Source organism: Rhea americana, unplaced genomic scaffold (genome assembly GCF_003343005.1).
Source record: "Rhea americana isolate MKP2758 unplaced genomic scaffold, rheAme1 scaffold_131, whole genome shotgun sequence".
Taxonomy (NCBI): domain Eukaryota; kingdom Metazoa; phylum Chordata; class Aves; order Rheiformes; family Rheidae; genus Rhea; species Rhea americana.
In genome coordinates this window covers 2,164,845-2,187,386 of record NW_028185384.1, presented here as the reverse complement: position 1 = coordinate 2,187,386, position 22,542 = coordinate 2,164,845, and positions in this window count along the sequence as shown.

The following is a 22,542-nucleotide window of genomic DNA, read 5'->3' as shown; positions in this document are numbered from 1 at the left end:
ATGAGGATCAAAAATTCATGTGTTAAGGTCTCTGCTGTCACCCTTCCAGGCCTAAATATGTGATGTAAACATCTACCAGCTGGAATGGTTATTCTGGTGAATCATTAAGTTTCCTTTATCTGCAGTTATTAAAAACTCCTCTCTCCCTCACCTTGAGTGAGTGACAACTTCTGAGTGACTTCCAGAGGAGAGGCAGGAGGCCACATCCTTAGCTGATGCCTGCTGGGGTGGCTTCATTGGTGTTGCACCAATTTGCATTGACAGAATATCTGGCCTGGAGGCTGTGAAAAGTCCAATACGAGCATTTGGATTGCTTACAGGGAAACAGCCAAATAATYTTCAGGAAGGTGGCAGAAAGAGCAGCATATACTATATTCAAATCAGCCTTTCCCTTAATTAGTGCTCTAGGAGTTGCCAGCCTGTATAATGTGTATCCCATTCTTTGAGATTAATGAGCAACTACTGTTGCATTTTTTTTAATCTCTTATGTGGCAAATATTCAGCAAAATGGATTTATTAGGAAAAATAAATAACTTAAAAGAATTGGTATTTACAAACATGGTAAGAGCCTAGAGGTGGAGATATTGCAGTGGCAATCATGTTTTTAATCAATTGTTCATGCACATATTCTAAACCCTGATGCATCTACAGGACAGTCTTGCCTTGACAGTGACTAGTTATAACCAAAAGTGATGCAAGATTTGTATGCATAAAGCTTATCAGCAAGGAAATGCTAATCTGCAGAGTTAGCCCAGAAGCTTCACTTGGGCTATGATTAGATGAGACTAGTGGAACATGTCTTTGGCCTTGTTTGGAGTTGCCTAAGATCTGTACTTTTTTTCTCTGCAGTCCCTTCACTTCAGTGGGCAGTCTACGTGAAATGGGAATTCACTACTTCATTTTCACCCTACTTTGCTCCCCATTTAGTTTTATTGTTCATCTTGTGTGTTTAGGCTTTGGATCTAAGATTAAACACCTAATACAGACACTTGYATCTGGTATATGTAAAGTAGTGTGTGTGTTTCTTGCAAGATCAGCACCCAAAATAGCAAGTATGTGATGCTYTTCAAACTCAGGAGCTTAAGCACAGACTTATGCTCCTGTGCATGTCCCAGTAAAGATCCCATCACTGAAGAATGGTGGGATYGAATTAATTTAAGAACATCTTTCTGAATAGGGTTGCTCTCCTGAAATGAGGTCTGGTATCATTAGTGTCTTTTTTTTCTGTGCTTGCATGGCACCCTTGATTCCAGTATATGTCAGTTAGCACTGCAGTTAGAGCTTGGTGGCTGTGGTTTTTGGGGGAAGAAAACCAAACCCCACTGACTTCACGTAACTGTTCCATCTGGCAGGTAACAGAGTACTTGGTTAAAAGGTATTAATAAAAGCCCAAGAATGCTAAATAGTCAGCAAACTTCCARCAGAGATGTCCTTAGCTGCGGTGCTCCTGTGGCTGGAGCATCAGTGTTGACTTTGCAGACCCTGCTCCTGTCCCTCTGCTGCTGGCGTGGGGCAGAGTCCCATGCTGTATCAGGGGCTCCAACCACGGAGCGATGCTGCCCGTAGAGTGTGTGTGTGCTCAGTCTCTTCTGCCAGTCCTGTATTAATAATTAAGCAATTCTGGGATTATAGCYGTAGCTATTCGTTATCCAGTGGCCAAATAGGTGCTGAAGTGCTTGAAATGCAGCAGCTCAGGCAGGAGCTCTAAGCAGCCTGGGGATCTGGATATCTGGTGGGACATCACCCTGCTCAGCTCCCTGTGGGAGCACTTGTGCTGGCACAGCATTTTGCAGGTTTCTTCCCTCTGTCTTGTCCATTCCTCTAACTGCATTCTTAAGAAAGCTGGTGTTAGAGAACAGTAAATTTGTCAACTTTTAGTTGGAAAGCAAGCTTCAAAGAATCAGTAACCATAGAAAAATCATAATCTGATTATCCTAAAACTATTCATCATTGTGAAAACCTTCTTCCTCATTGAATGTAAATCCTTGATCAGATGGAGAGTCAGAATGCTTGAATGGATCTAGAAATTACTGAATAAGAGCATATGCAAGCAAAACAATTACATGCCTGTGGACCCCTTCCCATCCTTCATCTGCAAACTGCCCAATTTAAAACAAAGGACAGAGGTAACTACTGGGCTAGCTTTTCAGCTGCTGCAGCTAGGKGTGTGCTTCATCAAGAAAGATGTTGCTCAGTACCACCTATATGGGGGAAAGAGAGAGAGCACATAAACTTTCATAAAATGTCTCCATAGATTCCATGATTTGTCCCCATTCTTCTTTCTGGAAGCCTGAGGGGTTTGATGCATGTTTTGCATTTACGGTCTGATGGCAYGACTTGTAGAAACATCAGCTACTCTGAGATAAGGTACTAATTCAGTGATTTTTTTTAAATGTCTGTCTGTATTTATATCACCTTAAATACATTTATTCACGTACTAGACCATAATATCTGAAAAACATCCCTCCAGCTTCCCTATTTACCAGACCTAGTGGGATCCTATAGAATAACAGYTCGAGTAGAGTATCACTGAGAAATGCTGGATTTTTCTATAATAGAGGGTGATACTATTTTTATGGATGTTGGAGTCCAGTACTCTGACCAGGTTCTTKTAGATGTTCCATACATAGAGTGCAATCTTTAAAGTTACTTTACATTTGATGTTACATGGGTTTTCTGATTTTAGCAGAGTGGTACAGCAATATATTGAAACCACAATACAAATGCAATTGTCGTTACTGGTCTCTGTAATATGGTCACCATCGTGGTGCTGGGCATCCCCAGTTGCCARGAAGGAACACGTGGGTTAAAGCCAGTTCCAGCCTGTWGCTCTCCAAAAATTCCTGTTAGTTGTTCAGGTTTTATACTCTTTATTGGGCTGAGCCACGTGTGCTTCCCCCATGCTGGCCTGACTATCTCAAGGAGGCATTCACATTCTTTGTTCAACTCAAACACTTTCACCAAATTTATRGCTACTTATTAAAAACACAGGTTGCCCTCTGGCTGCCTTTGTGCTGAGATAAAGTCAGTCCTCTGTAACAGCCACGATCAGTGAGTTGCACCTTGCACCATTGCTGGGCTTCAAGGGCATCTTGCCTTTGCCCATCTCCTCTGAGCCCTCTTTCATTATAGGGGTCACTGGTTGGTTACAGTGGAAAATCCCGGATTTAAGAGCAGCTCACCATCCATTTCATTGGCGGGACAGGAGACAGTGAGAGCAAATTTAATCAAGACAACCTCTTAGTTTAGAGTGAAGGACAACACAATAGCCCAGTCTGAATATATTTAAAACCACAGAAGCACGAAGATACTGTTCAAGACTTTTTTTTTTTTTTTTAAAAAAAGTGCTGTGTTAAACTGAGCCTATTGAGAGCACCAACCTGCACAAACTGTTTGAGGAAACTGCTGGCAAATGTCATGAAAAAGCCAAGACAGCAGCTATAGTTRGGTACTGAAGGGAAGCTGCAGCTCAGTGAAACAGCTGACTTCCTCCTGAACTCTAATACTTAGAAATTCACAGCGTTCATTCCACAGCGGAATTTGGACACTTCAGGAATGAAAAATCGCTTTCATTGGATGGTGTCAGCATTTCCTTCCTCCCGTGTTTRCAACAAATAACACAAATTTTTATCTGTTGTCACACTTGTTCTGTCAAGGTGTCTTTGTCTGTATATAGGAGCTTTAATGAGTTTCAGAAAAATCCTGAAGGAATGAAAGTCGGTTCCCTCTTGCAGAGAGCTGGTTGTATGTCAGGTGCAACTTCAACAATACAAAAATGTGGGACTACATTGCTTTATCTCTCGTTTTCCATCACCTTTGCAAGCATGGGGCAATCCTAGGAGTTTATGTATGAAACAATACAGCATTTAATAAGAGAAAACTGCTTTCTGTGTGTTGCTGCTGGAAAGATTCCCTGGGATCTGTATAGGGTCTGGTCGGGCCTGTCAGGGGTTGCTGTCCTTGTTTTGTGCTTTTCCTCACTTGGTTAAACCTAATGCTTAGGTTTGTTTGAACATCAGGGAGCCAGTGCACCAGCTGGGAGATGGTGGCTGCGAAGACTTTGCAGGGAAGACGAGACATACCCACACACAGTGCAAGATGTGAAAGGGGATTGGTGGAGCAGTTTGAGGGTGGCTTATATCTCCAGTGAGAAACCTGGAGACTATCCATCAGTGATGATGGTTCAGTAAAGGGTTGAGCTTCAAGGTGCACCTGGGAAAGCAACAGTGACTTGATCGTACCAACCAAGGGCAGGGGATAAAGGTTCAAAAAGTCATACTGGCTAAGAATATAATTGCAGCAAGGGCAGATGTGCTGTTTGGGAACCAGGCGTTTGCTGCTGGCCTCTCTGGGGGAGCTGGAGCTCACCTCCAGCATTCAGCGTTGCTGCTGCTCGGGCAGGAGTGGCAGCCGATGCTAATTAGCACGGTGTGTTTTATGACAGTGTTATTAAGCAGGGTTATTTATACTGCTGTACTTCTCATTTTGTTTACAGAGTTCAAAGCATTCTCCTTGCAGGTAATGAAGTCCAATATTTTCATACCTCATGATGTTGCATTATTCTATGAAGACACCGATGCCAGTAAAGAACGGCAGCAAGCTGACAGCTTTATTCATTGACTACTGTTAAATACACATATTCTKTATGAAGCCATTATGTTTTGTACTCTAGATAATGTGCTGTAAATAATAACAAAATCTAGCCACTGAATGCCCTTATAGGTGACATTAAGTTTCATAAAGAAATACTCTAAATCCCTGTGGAAATAATTTCCACAAGACAGCCTTAATTTTCAGCCTCAATTTTTAAATGTTGCATGTTATGTTCCGTGGCCTCTAGAGATTTGGTCTTTATTTAGTGATGACAAATGAAATCTCTTTATAAAAATATCAGTGCACAAAATAGGCCTGCATAGTGATTTAATGCTATGCTGCAATGTGCGAGCAGGTCCTGGGGTTTGCTGCGGTGCAGTCTGCCTGGCTGTCACGCTTGCAGAACAGAAAAGCAGGAACCTTTACACACTAACAGAAGAGCGTTGAAAGTTGTAGATGACTCCTGAGGAATGTAACCTGAGAACAACTTTCTTTGCCCACAGTCTGATAGACGTTCATCATCTCTTCTCAGAGGTCCCTATCAATGTAATAGGTTTCATCTCTCTATCAATGAGAACAACTTTTTTAGTATCTACAGATTCTCCGAAAGACAGGTGAACCTCTCTTTAGGTCTCCTAAAGAGAAGGAAGTCCTTGGCTAATGTTGTAGCATGATGGGAAGGACTTTGTGCCCTTTCCAAGGGCGTGGGCTGCCAGAAAAGAGCAAGTTGCCTTAAACTTGTTGCCATTGCCCTAGTAGTTTTTTATTATTATTATTGCTGTGTGAAGTTTGAGAGTTGTTACTTGCAGCAGACCCCTAAATGGGACTGTTGGGTTGCAGTAAGTGCAGATGTGTCAAAGATAAGTCAAAAAAGCTGCCTTTTGGGTAATGGATGACTGGACACTGGCTATTCAGAGCAYGGATTTAGCGTCAGTACCTTAGGATAGTGTTATTTGGTGGGCTAGAGGGGCTGGATGTGCTCAGGTAAGGGCCCTTCCTTGAAAGAGAACGGTGGAGACTCTCCTTGGGTCTTGACTTTTAAAGAAGTGTTATCTCCTGGGTCATTTTCATGAAATGTCACTTCTCTTCTGGAGATCCCTGAAGAAGGGAATAATTCAGTGTTTTTAGAAAGTGTAGGAAAATCTGRATGTAGCTGACTTAATCACAAAATTCCTCCCAGCCCTGGATCCAAGATTTTTCCTCCAGGCTTGAGTTTGGGAATTTTGAAAATTATACGTATTGACATAATAGAAGTATTATATACTATATATTATTTATACTTAAACTTTTTAACAGTGTATACATACACACATGCAAATACATGCAGAGGTCTATATACATACAGATATCTCTATAGATCCTTATCTCACTTTTTTCTTCTCTACCCCTGTCCTTGGGGTTATCTTATCTGAACACTCACTTATTTGCCTTTCCCTTGTGAACTCTCTCCTATTGCACACCTTAAGACTTGCCTCTGTCTTGSGGTTCTGGCAATGCCACAGAATGATGCTTTGCCAAGTGTTTCCCCTTAAAACTCTTTTCTTGTTTGGCTACTATCGATCACAAATGTTCTTTGCTTCTCATAATGATCCCAGGAGGATTTGAATCTGGTTGTCTCCTATCATGTTTCCCAAGTTTCATCCTCTTTCTTTACTACACTCTCACCAGGTTGTCAAGTCCTGGCTACTCTTAAGTCTTCCTCTTTTGCCTGACCCACTTTTTGCCAGCCTTTGCCACTTCCCAGTGACAATATTAATAAGTTCTTCTGCTGTTCCCCCTTTCTGTCACACTTTAAACATCTCRTCTTTACTTTCAAGTCTTTTCAAAGCTTTTCTTCTCCTTCCCTTCCCTGCCTTTATCTAGTGTATCATCCTCTGACAGCTTCCAAAGCATGCTCACTTTCTCCCTCGGGCCTCCGAGCTTCTTTAGTGTCCTCATTTCTGAACGAGTCTGGTAGTCRCTTGTCTCTTGACATCCTCTTTACACCTTCATCTGCAGTGGTACCTGTAAGAAGTCATTGGACAACAGGTAGGTAACTGGACCCTCAAGGATGAACTGATGCAGGGTTGTGAGGACACAGTAACGTGCATGTGCAGGCTTTGCTRGTGCAAGCAGCTGTTTCCCACCAGGAGACAAAAGTCAGTTTGTAATTGTCAGTTAGCAGGACTGTGCTGTCGCCGTAAGGGCTCAGTAAGGCGGAGGAGGGAGGCGATGGAGTACTGTACCTCTTCTCTGCAGTGCCCTGGGGGTAGGGATGACCCCTTCACTGCATCAGCTCAGTATGGCAGGGRCCCTGCCTCAGCCTCTGCAAAGTGCTCAGTCACTGTGCTGACCAGAAATCTTGATTTTTTTTTTTGATGTTGAAAATGTGAGATTGTGTGTGTGTATACTTTCCAACTTTCAAACTGTGTACCATAATTTGGAGGTGGCCTCAGCAGATCTGTTAACCTTTTTGGAGTTGGGAGCTGTTTTCCAGGACCTCTGGGGGCCAAGGCTTTCCCAYGGCTCGGGAGGAAGGGGAGAGAAGTATGTGGTTTGAAGTGCTTCTGATACTGGGCAGCTCCAGAGTGTGCGYGCCTTCATAGCATGTTTAGTGAAAGCTCTGAAGAAATGACTCGGATGGGAAGGAGACCTTGTTTTGCAGAATAGCTTCTGKAGGCTGCAGGAAGATGGATCTCCATACAAGTGATCTTGTGTTTGCTATTGTGGTGTTACAGTAGCAACCAGAAGTTTTGGATGCAACTGGAACTCCCTTGCAACAGGTACTGTAAAAATACGTGGGAAGGATGTTGTTCATCTCGCTGACCTTTAGTTGYTTAGTTTCTAGAGCAAGCTAAACACTAGTCTCCCTTCATAACCAGTGGAGACAAAATATGTGGAGGACAATTCATCTTATCTTAGGGGAGAAGATTAGTTATCCMATGGAAATACTGTTCTCTTTCCATTGATAAAGGAGCCCTGAAGACCTGCTTAGAATAAACAATGGGTTTCTCTGTGTTAACTGATGGTTCAAAATAGACAAAAAGGTACAAAAGGACAGGAGAGAGGTCAAATGCACAAGAACATCTGGAGTTTTTGCRTAAAGAAAGAGCCATGAAGCTTCTCACTTTCTCCTTTAAATAGTATGTTATTTTGACTGCATTTCCTCTTTGGAAAAATAACTGGCTATTGTGTCATTTAAATATTTAAAAGTTGTGCTTAAGGACATGTTTTTAAGGAAATGAGTGCTTTTCCTACTAACTTTTGATTTCAGGTCACATGGAAGATCTTGACCAATGTATGCTTTATTATGTSCCTTTTCTACAAGGACATTCAAGAAGTGCAGAAGTGATTTGCTGTGCATTACATGTGGCTGGATCAAACATAACTGTGAGGCTGTGGGTGGTGGTTTCCCATGCCTTTGAGTTCTGTAGTCTGTGCTTTTACTCCTCTTGATAACTCAGTGAGAAATCAGAACATTTTAGAGGCATAATTAATTTCAAGTTGATGCCAGCTGTGCCCTTCTGCACAGTCTTTGTGGTTTTAGAGAATGTTCAGAAATTTTTTTTAAAGCTCAACTTTAAAAATACTTTTGAAGAGTTGATGATTTATAAAACAATAGTCCCCTCTTTCATGGGATATTTAAATGTATGACACAACCTTATTCACTAGAATTACTGGTGGGACCAATATTATAATACCTATCCCTGGAATTCTGTAGTTCCTGTGAACATGTCTATTTGATGTTAGTGTTTGAAGGCTTGTGCCTTGCCAACACCTGAGGAAGCATGGGAATGCTCCACCTGAAGCCTTCAGATACTGGAAGTAGCCTCTCCTGGSTGTAGAGGCCTGCAGTATAGAGAGTACATATGGTCCAGGCACCCAGGGCTCCTCTGGCTACTCAACAGGGAAAAGAAAGCTTTTAGGCATGAATTACCGGGTTGTTCTTGGACTTCTGTTGCAGGACCACGTGCTTTGCATCAGCTGGCTGAGGGAAGACGGGCATGCCTTGCAGCCTCCTGAGAGCAGTTGCAAGTGGCTCTTTGGTACAGCACAAAGCTGTGCATTTCTGCAGTCTGCTGTGTTTAAATTAGTCATGGACAGATTTTAGGTGGTAAGAGACCTCAGGAGCTCATGTTGGAGTCCAAATTCCTGCTTCCTGCTCCAAGCAGGACTAGCTCTGAAGTTAGATCAAGTTGCTCAGGATTTTGTCCAGCTGAGTTTTGAATATCTCCAAGGCTTGGAGATTCCACAACCTCTCTGGCCTTGGCCTAGTGTTTAACTGCCCTCAAGATGGAGAATTTTTCCTGTTGTCCAACTGGACTTAACCTTGATGCAACTTTCAGCTGTTCACTGTGTGCCTCTGAGAAGAGCAGCAATTCCCTTCTTTATAATTCTCTTTAGGCAGTGAAAATACGGAGAGTAATATCAGGTACTGTTACTGGTTACATACACATAATAGCRTGTAGAGGTGATGAGTAGCATTAGCCCAGCTATTGCAGAAATAACTAACATGCTCTTTTTAAGTRTGTATGGTTTTGCCATTCAACTTCYATTCCTCATRCACAGTAAATGCTCAGRACTCATCCCTGTTGATATCATGAACCTTCTAGGAGGGATTCTGGGAGAAGTCACAGGAACATCTGTCCCTTCTGGCTTGCTGAGTCCAGTATCTTTGACCAGAAGACTGTCACATAACCCTTTTAGGAAAAAAAAATATCCTGTAGTTTTAGACTCTGCTACTCTTTATGGAGAAACTGTTCCAGAAGATCACTGCTTTAATGTTTTCTTTTTCTTTTAATTTTCAGCTTAATGATGTTCACAGSCAACTTCTGCCCACTAGTTCTTGCCAGAATCACTCTGTACTTTATTTGCTCTTAGTGGTGTTYTGATGTTGTTGAGACTGTTTCATAATGAAAAGCTACAGAAGCATCTGTGGTGGTTTATAGCTAAAATGAGGCAAAGGTGAGACTTCATGGCATCTAAATAAATATYGTCTTATTGGGAACTAAATCAGATACTCAGCTGCTCAATTAAAATGTAGCATTTCTTTTGATTTGAGACGTGGTCTAGAGTCGCTAGTTGCTAGTCTTCTCTCTAATAGTCTCTTGTGGCCACTGCTCTGTGTGAGAGGCAGAAGTAGAGGCAATGTCCTGTTGCTTAATGATGCAAGAAAAATCTTTCAGAGGTTTCTTAGAGTTCGAGCACTCCTCAAACAAAACATCTTGTTTCATCTGGGTTGCCAGTAGAGATGATGCTGTTAACGARTTATCAAGCTTTGCCCATCTCAGGGAATGCATTGACTGTGGGATATAAATAAAKCCCTTTCAAATAGATTCAAATTCACAGTGATTACAAAAATGCAGTCATCCATTTCCTCACATCCCCTGAGAGCACTGAACAGCTGGCCTYGGCATCTGTTTCAAGTGGAGAAGCTCTCGCAGCTCCACACCAAGCCATCTTCTTCTTCTGCCTCTCTGATACCACAGCTAAGGATTGATCTGGCTCCCTGCTTTATGTTCTCTTAGTGAAGGTRATTAAAAAGTTCCAGAAGTAAACCAAAATAAGCCAACTAAACCTCTAACATGATGAAAACTTGACAGATTTGTCAACCTGTCTGTGACTTGAAAAGCTGGTGGCTGAATAAGTGTAGCAGTTGGTGATGAGCATGGACATGTTAGATGGGGCTTGACATAAAACATGATGTTTCTGAGTGAACACTATCAGAGTAACCTAAAACTACAAGTTTATGAGCTTTCTGCACTTCTATTTATCTGTCAGGGGATACAAAGTCCTGGAGAGTCTGCAGCTGTAGACTAGTAAGGTTGCTGACCTACTTTCCTCGATGTAAGGAGTTCTAGTTACACCAGTGCTACAAAGCCRTAAGTGTTAATGTGCTTCCTGGTTTCAAACACTCTGCTACGCTCAGCTTGTCACTTGCTTTGACTATCTGCAAGACTAATGGGGGAGGGGGGGGGTGTATCTGTCTTAATTCTTCAAGAATTCATTATTTTAGACTTTACTCATGAAAGTAGCCTGTGGAACTTGTATGTGTGGGGATATACACATGAGAAGTTTATGGCATCAGAACAGTAATTCACCTGTGGCCTTTTATACAAGATTTTTTGGCATCTTCAGATATAGGATCCAAAATATGACTTATTTGCTCTCTCCATAGTAGAGTACAAAGCACACTGGCTAATTTTGGAGGTTGCTCAACCTTTATTCTAGTRCATCAAGGCACAACATAGGGCAAAGGGTTTCCTTTGCCTCTTTCAAGATCTTTTATCAAAACTGGAAAATTCATTGCCTGAAATTTGATTGCTATTTCCTTGATCTTCAATAACGTGGCAGAACTTTCCCCTTCCTGCATCTCCCTTGAGCCTGAAAGGACATGAAACTTCTAGCAAGTATTTAGAGCAGTTGGGAAGCTAGGAGAGTCATATAACTGTCCCAAATGTCTAAAATGACCTGGTACAAAGTGAAAGATGGATGCATGAGTCTGAGGTAGGATGTCTATGTACCTTGATAGGCAATAGTTGTAGCTTTTCTTGCCCTTGTKTGTCTACAGCTAGGATGTGGTCCATCATACACACCATCCCTTCTTCCTGCAGTGGCTGAGTAAGGACAGGAGGCAGTGCAGGCTCTGACATGTGGATGTGCRGAATTGTTGCCTTTCAGCACAGTCGTCTTAATTAGTATTAGATGGATTTGATGTGCCTGTGATGACATTGTTGAATCTATATACAACACAGTCTTGCGTATTGTCTTTCCTGCAAATGCCCGATCAAAGCCCACAGTAGACGATAAGAAATGCTACGTATATTTGGTTCAGTGTTTTTTCCCTCCCTCCCATCTGGTACCACTCTGAGCTTTTGGGGCATCTTCCATCTGTGCTGGGTCCTTGGTCTGGTTTCTCATGTCTAAAATTGGCTCYGCATTGGAGGGAGGAGCGAGCTTCAGGCCCTGGATCTTAAAATCCTCCCTGGGCTATAGTTGTGAGACTTTAGCAGAAATTAGACCTGTCAATTGCAGACAGGCTGAACGGTGCCAGGAGTCTAACTTGGATTAGCATTTGTCTGTTGGAGATGCCTAGGCAGCTCAGTCCCAGAGCTGCCCGAGTGCTTTGCTGTTCTYGATGTATTTGTCAGCAGCCTGAAGTGGAAAGGGGTGACTTTCCCTTTTGTAGGCACGGGCCTGAGGTGCACACCGGGCCTGTTTGTCTCTTATCAGTCTTGCTATTGGGATGAATTCAGCACTTTGCATCTTGCACTGATGCTTTTTGCTCCATTTAGTTAGAGAAGTTAGAGAAGAAGGGACCTTGGAAAACCAACCACACTGAGAAGAACTGCTCAAACCTCGTTGTGTTAATYCTGGTGACACATATTGGTAGAGAAACTGGAGTGAGGGTCCCCTCCTGCCTGCACAGCTGCCCAAATCACTGGGCCAGAGACTCAGTTTTAGGCTTCCAAATTTACTAGGCCACTTGGAAAGGGTTCTACAGAAGGGTGGGATGCTGTCCAAGCCCAGGAATACTTTGCACATAAGATGTTTGAGTAGTCACATGGAAGAGTCAGATTCCAATTTCCCCACGAAACAAACATGTTTAGCTTACATCTCTGGGGACAGCTCTGGCTAGGTTAAACAAGGGCAGTAATTAGTTCAAGGAAAAGAAAGACACTGTAGTTTCCCACAGTTGTGCAGTGCTCAGCAGCTGGTCTGAGATGTGTTGGTGGATTTAACAGATTGTACCTGGAGGAACCTGGAAGCTCGTGGCTCCAGGTCAGGAGTGGACAGGAGGGASATGCTGGACTGCTCAGTTCTGCCTAAGTCTTGGCCATCCTGGAAGTGCCCACAGCAAACATTTAGGAACCAAGAGGGCTTCACGGATTGAAATACGTGTTCCTAGAAAGTCTTGTTCCTCTGTAGCAGCTGCACAAAGCTTATGAGGATCTGCATTTTATATTTTGGTTCCTCTAGAGATGTGAGCCTATGTCCAGCAATAGGTTTGGTGTTTGAGAGWGAGACACCTACTTCTAGGTCTCATAGGAAGGTGCCTGCAAAACCTTGCTGTCMCTTTTCTCTCCTGTCATGTGAGCAGAGAACTTTCCTAGCACAGTTTTGCTGGAGCCAAATGCTGCCTTCTGTATGGTCATGTATTATTCTTCAGCCTTATTAAATTGCTCTGGCTTTCTGCATTTCAGCATTAACAGTACATATTTTTAATTGTATGTCGCACTTCAGAACTTGCAGTGAATGTGCGGAGCAGGGATCTTTGCCATATAAAATGTTAGCAAGTTGCTGAATATTCTTGAATGGCAGCTGGGATCAATTTACAGTGTAGTTCACAAACCCATCATMTCCTGGAAGATCTACTGCAATTACTAAGTGATGACCCTGGCATACTGCACYCTCACAATCTACTTGACAGATAATCTAGTTCCTCCTGATGTGTGATTGATGTCTTGTTTCATGTCTTGTTTCATGTAGCCCACCACGGGTGTTTGCTGCAGGCGGTTTCGTAGGGGTGACAAGGCTTTGGACATCTAAAGAGTTGTGTTGGGAGTCTCATGCTGCACTGGAGCTCTGCTGGTGCGTGTCCAGGTCTGCCATGTGAGTGAGCAGAGGTGTTACTGTCCTGGCAATTCAGGAGGCAGCTCTTGCTCTCTCAGCTGCATCCTTATTCATCCAAATACTTTAAGGCTTTATGGTCATAACTACCAAACACATTGGACCAAYGGACTGCTGTCAACAGTCCTCTAAGGGGACCAGCTTCTGTCTACTCTCTAAGACAGGATCATCTGGGCAGCTAAACAAATCTTGGTCTGACTTGTGCTCTTATATTCATCTTTTGTGTAATAGTCGGGCCTTTAGCAGATGCCTTATGTTTGAAGAAAAAATGTGAATTTAGCCTAAACTGGGTTTGCATCTTGGGCTGTATGCCTTGAGAGAAATGTGTTGTGGGTGACAGTGATGATTCACGGGGGCCACATGGTTAGTGTGCCCCACCAAGCTGATATGACATCTTAACAGCTGGGCAAAGCAGGGGAACATTTTGAAAGGCAGRACTGGGAAAGCCAGTACTTCAATTGTTTGTGTACCAGAAGGACTAGATTTAAAGCATGAGTCTGGATCCAGAATGTAAAGCTTGCTATTGCTTTATAGTCCAGTTGCCCAGATTCTCAGCTTTCTGCTGAGAAACCTCTGCCAATATAAGCCAGGTAACCCCAACCTATTGCTTGATCTTTTAAGATTGTGATTGAAAATGTTGCTGGTAGGAGCCCAAGTTGTTCTCCTCTGTTCACTGTCAGTCTCCTTGCTGGCAAAGGATCATTCTTTTTTTTTCTATTTTATTTTTTCTCTGAAGTGCTCAGTGCTCATGCTGACTTAGCATGTGCACGGAAGGAGCCGCAGTCCCACAGTGGGACTTAAATTAACTAAGATGCCCACGTAAGTGTTTAGGAGCCTTTTGTGAAAAGTTGGAGTCAGCATCTAGGGGGAGGTAAATTTGGAAGTATAGGAGAAAGACAATAAAAGAAGGACTGTAAATCCGCTATTAGCGAGGCCTTGCAATATTCTGTCCTGTTGCTGAGATACAGACTCCTCTTCTGATTTAATATCCAGGATCCTGAACTCACTTGCTCCTGAAAAGCACTTCACAAAGCTACGGTCTGGACCATGGCACCCTGAGTATGGGCAGGGGTGTGTGCCTGAGCCTCTCTGTCCCTTGGAGGTGGTTAATGTTTCCCTGCCAAAGCTGAATGGAAGGTAAAAAAGGTAAAATATAAATTGGTCTTAACCATGCATAGCTGGAGTCTGCAAAGAGGCTTCATCAATCACATTAATGCTGGAAAGCGGACACTGGCAGCCTGCTCTGGGCTGAGAAGTGATATAAATGCACTGTGTGCCCCGGCTGCAACGAGAGCAGTGGTGGGGAAGAGAGAAGTAACAAGCGATGGGAGTGAAGAAGGCTTTTCTGCRCTGCATGTGCAACGATGGGTTTAACCATGAGCTCTGCAGAGCGAACCGGCGGCCGTGCCCACCCCAAACCCTGCTGCGAGGAGGAGAGCGAGGAGGCTTGTCTGACCTGCTCTGCTCGTTACAGTGGTGCTGGCACTTCAGGAATGACCACAGCATTGTGCGGGGATCGCGGAGCTTGCTTTGAGCTAGCTGGCACGAGGAGGAAGAGGAGCTGCTGCTGCCTGGAGCCAASTGCTAACAGCCTCTAAGGAGCAGGGTGAGCTGGTCTGTGCAGGCACCAGGCGGCCGCAGGCCAACTCCAGACTGACACAGCTGTGCTGACAGCATCTGTGAYTTCCTGCGCACAGTCACACCCCATGCTGTGCCGCTTAGCCCCGCGGTGTCGTGTGCGTCCCCTAGCCACCTTATGGGGTGAAATACCTTGAGAATAGGTACTGTCCCTCACTAAGATCAGACCTTTAGACTTGATGGGGAAGAGGCAAGGAAGACAGCAGAGGAAGAGAGAAATCCTCCCTGCTCCTCCAGTATGCCCTGGAGACAACCTTGCTCATCACACTTTGGAAAAGATTGATAGACCTGTAATTGGTGATATTGTGACCCCTTCTTGCAAGGGATGTATGAGAGACCAGGTAGCATTACTCAGTGGTCTTGTGGAGCCCTGTGTCTCCCTACCTTTGATAACAGCACTAGCAACTTAAAACTAGTTAAACTTTTTGTGCTATGCTKTTGGGGTATGTCTATTGTGTGACAGATCAGTCCTAGAACAACTGTGTAGGAGCACGGTAGATGCCACTTTACACTGTGACCTGAGATGTGGTTTGGAGCAGGGCTGGAAGAGTGACTGCAGGCACAGAGCAGCGCTCTTGTGCTGAGCTCCCAAAACATGTTTGGGTGGTCCTAAAGGCTGCTTAGAGAAGGGGAAGGGAAGATCTGGAAAGAAAGCAAGGCTGTGGGTTTAGGTAGAGGTACAAAGCTCTGCTACTACAGCTGTGTGAAGGGCACTGGAGAGCATCATTTTGAGAAAAATCACCCAAAGATACCAGCAGATGTGAAGAAGGACACCAGAAAAGTATGACATGATCAAAACTTATTGAAAGATATCATTGAGCAGAGCCATTTGAAAGTGGTGTCTCCTGCATTGGCTGGGAACGGAGCTGAAATGAGAAGATCTAGGTTTTGGCTGCTATAACCAGTGGTCTAATCCCTCTATTCCTGAGCTAGAGCTACTGGCAGCTTGAATCAGTAATGCTTCTCCACCTTTTCAAAGCACTTCTCAATCCCTAGCTGTGATGTGATGCAAGTGTAAAGGTAGGAGGATAATTATTCCACTGCCCATCTAATTTGTTTGATCTCCCTAATCTAATCTCCATTATCTTCAAAAACAGGTAAGATGTTTTTGATGAAGCCTGTGATCAGAAGCCATGCACAGARAGCTGCAAAGCAGGGCAGCTGGCCACTTTCAAAACAAAGATACAGTCTGTTCTTAGACTATATATTCTTATTAGAAGTAAGCTTTTTTTTCCATCTACAGATGGACTTTCATCTTTTTTGTTTTTTCTTCCTCGTAACAAACACTTTTTGGCAAGGTTGCTGTGGCTGTTTGCTGTTTGAAAGGTTTCTGAATTAGAAGTGTTGGGATGGGGAGACAGTATCTAGGGATTACCTAGAAAAGCTGTTTGTTTTTGGGCTTAAGAGTTTTTTCTCTTATACTTTGGTTTTTAAAATGCTTGTGGGATAAAACATTTTGATTATGATAATGACAAAAATGGAATTACGAGCACAATTATAATTACCATTTTATGCACAGTTAATTAATCATAAAATACTACATTATATAATTTTTGTTTAATGAAATTCATTAGAGAGGCTCCTGAGGCCTTAAATTTAGTATTAAACATATTAAACCTGTGTCTGGGGTTAGGGCTATTAGCACATGTGGCCTTGGATTAGTTACTAAAAAGGACTGAGTCATTAGCCAAAGGCAAAAGGCATCGAAGCAGCCCTTGGCGATCACAGATAGTGGTGAGCTGGTTTCTGCCTACCCTTGGCATTTAGCTGGGTAGCTCACATACTGGTCSTTGCAAGGCTGAGTGTGTCAGCCTTCAGCCTGAGTTGGGACAGGACGTCTAGAGCATGGCAAATGGAAAGGCTGGTTGCCTGTAGGTACCGCTCAGTGCACGTTATCGTTGCTGCGTGTTAAAGACTTGCAAGGCACCTCCCCGTACCTACTAACAGCTATGGAAGAGCCCAGGTTTTTGAACCACGTGGATTTGAAAAAGGAAAGTTAAATTCAACTACAGGAAAGGCAGCTGGGAACATATTGCAACCAGCAGCAGTGTCACTGCTCTGCGGTCATGTTCTCTCCAAAGAGCTCCACYGATTTAAGGCAGGCTGCAGGTCATTCCTTGTACTGCAGCAAATTGGRTAGACATCCTCCRTYTTTTTATTGTTGTCCTCTGGAGGTGGGTCCCAGTAGAGAGGAGGTTTCTGTGGTAGTATTCTCCAGCACGGCTGAGTCTGAGTGCAAAATTGCTCTCCTCTCACYGGATGCTAATCAGATATTGCATCTGTGCTGGCATGCCCATTTTGATCTATCATAGCTCTCTGCTGGAGGAGACCTAGCACCCAGACAGCTCCATCACGGACATCCCCGTGAGCGACAGAAGGGCCAACATGCAGCGAGTTCCTGATGAGGACACTTGCTCTCTAAGRAAAAGAGCAACAGGAAGGAGAGGARTCATCTTCCCACACCTTTAGGCACTGGAAACAGTGTATGAACCTGGACTAGTCATCTAGATACCTTACAGTTATAGATGCAGCTAGTCTACCCAAGTCCTCTATTACAGGAAGGACAGCGGGTGGTCTCCACAAAACTGTTTGTCTTCTGAGGGCAATGCCAAAGGGGGGCTGCACTTGGTTTTGGGGTGGGTCAGTAAGGATGTCCCAGCTGTTGCCCTTGGAAAGGGCTTGGGAGATTGCATTAGAGTTCTGATAACTTTCATGTCTACTGATCACTTTGCTTTTTGTGAGGATGTTAAAGTTGGTGCCGATCTGTCCTTCTAGCCATCTTTGGTCGGTCTTGTCTCAGTGTTCAGTGAAAAGCTTTCTGATGCTTTGTATGTTTGGAAATGCTGTTTTGTTGGTTTTTGTTTTTGTTTTTTTTGTTTTGGTGGTGTCTATGTAATGGAAAGGGAGCTCTTGGAGATATTAAATTATCAATTTTCTCACCAGCACCTAGGGTGCTGACTGTTACAATTGTTTTTATTGATGTCTGATCTGAAAACAGACAGCAGGTTTTGTTCTTTTTAATAYAATGTGACATGTCTCAGCATGCAGCCTTAGCAATATAACAAGAAACAGGTCTGTCAGGCAAGTGCCTGCACTGGTTACTGCTGAGGTTATTGCCCTAATGCTGAGGACACTTGGGCCATGCTAACAGCAGGGCACTTTGCTTGGAAGGGCACATATATATATTGTGGTCGCAGGTGGCGTGTACCTGAGGTTGGCTTTGCCTGCCTGAGCCTGATACTTGGTGTTTTTTAAAGCCAGGGTTCCTGAAGAAACAAGGCTTATGTGACCATCTGCGCTCTCTTGCTTGCTTCCTGCATGTGTCTCCCTCTGTGTTGGTCCCTGCTGATAACTGTCKAGCTGTTTGGCCCAAAGATATAATGTGGCTAATTATTCTGAGAAATAGCTAACCGAATGGCTGAGCGAGATCCTACYGCAGAATCATAACCACGCTTCTGTCAAGCTCATACTTTATTAGACAGCAGGGAATCAAATAGGAGCAACTCCAAGCCTCAGTTATTGCGGTGCTTAGAACTATTTCTTTAAGTAATCCAGTCCCCAATTGGGATGCCAGAGGAAATTAAGTCCTGCCTGCATGTGCTGGTATTGTTGCCTGTGCTGTTGCATTAGACTCTACTTTCTAAACRTGAATACTGCAATAACATTAAAAAGCAGAAAGATGACCTGCTTATGAGATCTGCTGCAGCCTATCCAGAGAGTACCTATCATCAGAGTAAATCCAGCAGTTGCCACTGATGATCACGTTTCTTGGAGTGCTCGTAGGGGATGAGTGCACCCCCTCTTTGTAGGACTGAATGGCCAGCGTGGTTATTACCCTTCTGGGTAATCGGAGAGGTACTGGCAGAGATCAGCACCCTCCTTCAAAATTACTTATGACAAGCCTACTTTTTTGATGAAAATATTTTTATATTTTGCATTCTGGGTTTTATTTTTAGCAGCTCTGCTGTGAAATCTGCCTCACTTAAAGAGGTGCTGCTCTGTTTTCACTGGAGCTTCTGGTGTAAAGTCAATGTTGTAAGAGAAATCCCCAGAGGATTTTGCAGAACTCTGTTAGATTGACAACAGGTGCAAAAAGTGCATTATAGGTTACATTTAAAGCTCACTGATCCAAGGCGTGTGCTCCTGTAGTAAACAAACTCGTGGGGTATCCTTGGCTGAACGCTCAAGCCTGCAGAGCTGGAAGGGGCCTGGGGTCCCCCAGGCCATGGTGCAGCGCCAAAGCGCTGTTGGCCGTGTTCATCTCGCTCCTGCTGGGAGGTCATTAAGAGTGGGCTGGAAAATCGTTGTTTAAGGAATCCATTTAGCACAGCACGGGAATACAGAATGATACAAATTAGGCAAAACCTCCCAATGACCCTGATCCAGCCTGAATACCTAGCAGGGAAAGCAAACATTGGCACCTGCAACTCATTTTTCAAAGTAGGCCTATAAAACCATCTAGTGACAGTCTGAGAGGTACAGATTTATAGCTCTGAAYACAAAAAGTTTAAGTGAGATACTGGCTTCAAGACACAATTCTTCCCACTGCGTGCTTTCTACTGCCCCTCACTTTACTTCTCCTTGTATCACAACAAGGGTGATCACCTTCTGGGTTGCTACAAGTGTTAACTTTTCCCTCAGCTTGTAACTTAAACTCAGGGCAACTGTTCCTAATCTGGGCTTAGCTCGATGTTTTCAGTTTGGGTGTCAYGCTTGAGGAGGAACCTCGAGCCTGCAAGTGCACTCCTCTCAGTTCCAGCTGCACCTAGCTGGTTAAATACCGGCTATTGCCTCTTGCTGGAGAACCTCATGTCCCCAGTAAATCTCTGGAGGTGTAAAGCAGAGATCCTGCACATCCTAATGCAACCTGTGTGGAGAGCAGAGATTTTGAAGCTATAATTCTGGGTTAGAAAGCAGCAGGAGCGTACGATGGAAACTGCGCTGACAACATTTAGGAGCTAATGGAAACAAACAGCACAGCTTGCTTTTTTTTTTAAAGAGGTGACTACAGTGATTTTTTTTCCCCCTGATATTACTGTGCCAGAATATGAAGCAAAGATGTCCACTATCACTCATGCTGCAAGTACTGACAGAAACTTTAGGGACTGTGATCACAATCCCTATTCACAAGCAGAGATATTTCTTGCTACAGGAAAATCTCATTGAAAAATTAAGTTTTGAGAYCTCTCAGCTCTTCAGAGGTGTTTTGCCAATTTGAGGGAAAGGAATGGTTCTGATGATAACCCGCAGCAAATACCTGAAAGTGAGGAATATCTGGGAAAAGGCTTGTACCAGGAAAAGTGAGGGAAGTGCTGCGTAGTGTAGAAAGATGGGAAATACAGCACATGGAGCAATCCTATTTAAGGGCAGGAAAGGAAGGCCTCTCTGCTGCATAGCTAAAGGCTGGGTGAGCGCTGGGCATTTTGGGTGGTTTTGGTCGGGAAAGCTCTGAGAGCTGCAAAGAGGYGGTTGTCTGGGGGACAAGGGATGCTTGGGATGCAAGAGGGGTATGTGCAGGGGGATAAATACTTGCTGCTGCCAGGATTAASGGATGGATAAAGCAAATATGAAGAACAGGAGCCCAACTTGAAATTATCTTTCTGTGTGTCCACTGAGGGTCCAGACCCATGCTTCATATTACTTAAACTTTTAAATCATGAAAGATTTACACAAGTGCTGCAGATCTGGCAACATTTTGTGACATGTTCATTCCCACTAAACCACTCTAAGAATTTTCCTTCTGGACGGTTATGTAAATGTAAAAAGACAGGGATGGATTTAAAGTGATTTTCAGCATGGGAAGATAAGCAGAAAGCAACAGACTGCTATGAAATACTCTGCTGCCTTGATTCCCACAGATTTCCAGCCCAGGTAGGGAGTATGGGCAAAAGTGTGAAGAGGAAGAAACAGCTTAAGGCTCTTAACTATGTGCTTGGATTGGGATGATGGATCCATGTTTTTCCAGGTAGCTGTTATGAAATAATTAAAAATGATTACAGAGAAACTTAGGGTAGAGCTTGGCTGATTGCAGTGTGTAACTCTTCTCCTTAGCATCAGCTGAAAATGAACCATGAAACTTTTCTTTGGGGTTCATGTCCAAGGGCTGGGTACTGCAAAGCCTCTAACTTCTGTTGATGTTGCTGCTTGTTTGCACCTCTGTATACAGGAGGGTTGAACTAGCTTCAAACATGTGGTGAGCACAGCATAAAACTTCTCCTGTCTTGTTGCCCCTTCTATCTTGTTGTCCCTCCACGCCCCAGATCCCCCAGACTGGAAGTTCAGTGTTTAATATCACTCTTCCACCCCTACCCAACCCCCTAAACTTGCATGTGGCACTGAAAAGCTCAGCTTCTCCCGTGCTCTTTTAAAGACTACATCACCCGCCATGTTTTTAACTTCCAGGCAACTGCWGCTCTTAATGGATGATTAATTGGCTTAATGTAAGAGATGACTTCCTGGAAATGACCTCCTGAGTCAAAGTCCTRCATTCTGCTAAGGCAGGCTACTCATCATATAATCCCCTAGGATAGCTGATATAATTTGCTAGAGACAATCCCTTAAAAGGCATGTAGCTGATAGGGCCTGGTCTCTGTCACCAGCCTGGCTGTCCCTGATCCAAGTGACATGCTGAGGACAGAGGCATTTTGTCCTTGCAACCTTTGCTTTGATTCATGAGTGCTCTGCTGTATGGTCATATCTCATTCTCTGAAGGCCAAAACCAAAGAAACTGAAGAAATCCAGAATATCCCACTTATTAATGAGGATTTTAATCCAGTGCCTTGTCAAATTTTTATTTGGGAACTACTCAGACTGCCCAAGTTGCTTTGAAAACAATGATTTATATTCAGCCTTTCTAGTTTCTTCAGAGTACATGTAGATCACTTTTCAGGCTTTTTCAGTAGCGATCAGTCTGCCTGACCAACCCGCAGTCCCCAGCAGGGAGATATCCTGACTGACCACAGGGCCTGAGAATTGTTTTTATTACTGAAATATTTTCCTTTCAGGGCATTTTTCTCTCCTTACTTGTGTCCTACACCAGTCTGCAAGATGACTCCTCTTTCTCTGTCCATGTTTCCAGAGAGCTTTACTGTCAATCTCCAATCATGACTTACGTGATCCTCAAGTGAAAATTAAACTTCTGCCATGGCTTCTGACCTACCTCAGTACTCCAGGCTTGTCTCCTTGTTCCTATTAAGTCCTTGCCTGTGACCATAGTATCTTCTCATGGATGTCTAGCTACCAACTCAAGGTCATCAATCCTCAAACAAGCTCTTTAGGCATCTCTCCAAGCCTTTTCTTTTGCTCCCCTGTCAGTAGCCCTGGACCAGCTTGCACTACAGCCCCAGGAGATATGCCTCAGGCTACCAAGACTTTCTGCTGTAAAAGACAAAAGCCTTTTTAGCAACAAATTTGCAGAAGGATGTGTCTTTTATGGCTGTTTTCAAGCTTTCTTTGTATCTTAGATCTAGAACAGATCCTTGCAATTAAGAGTAATTGCCAGTTTTTGGCACTTTCTAAATCCTTTTGCTCAATATATGCAGCTGGGGAAAAATTACCCTGCCCTGTAAGTGACAATTGCACAGGGGAAAATAATGAGAAACATGGAGTGTRGGAGCAATAGGCTTTCGGGACAACTGTAAGCAGCAATCATGTTTAAAAGCATCATTGTTTGATTGTGGAGTGTTCAACAACAGTCAGGGA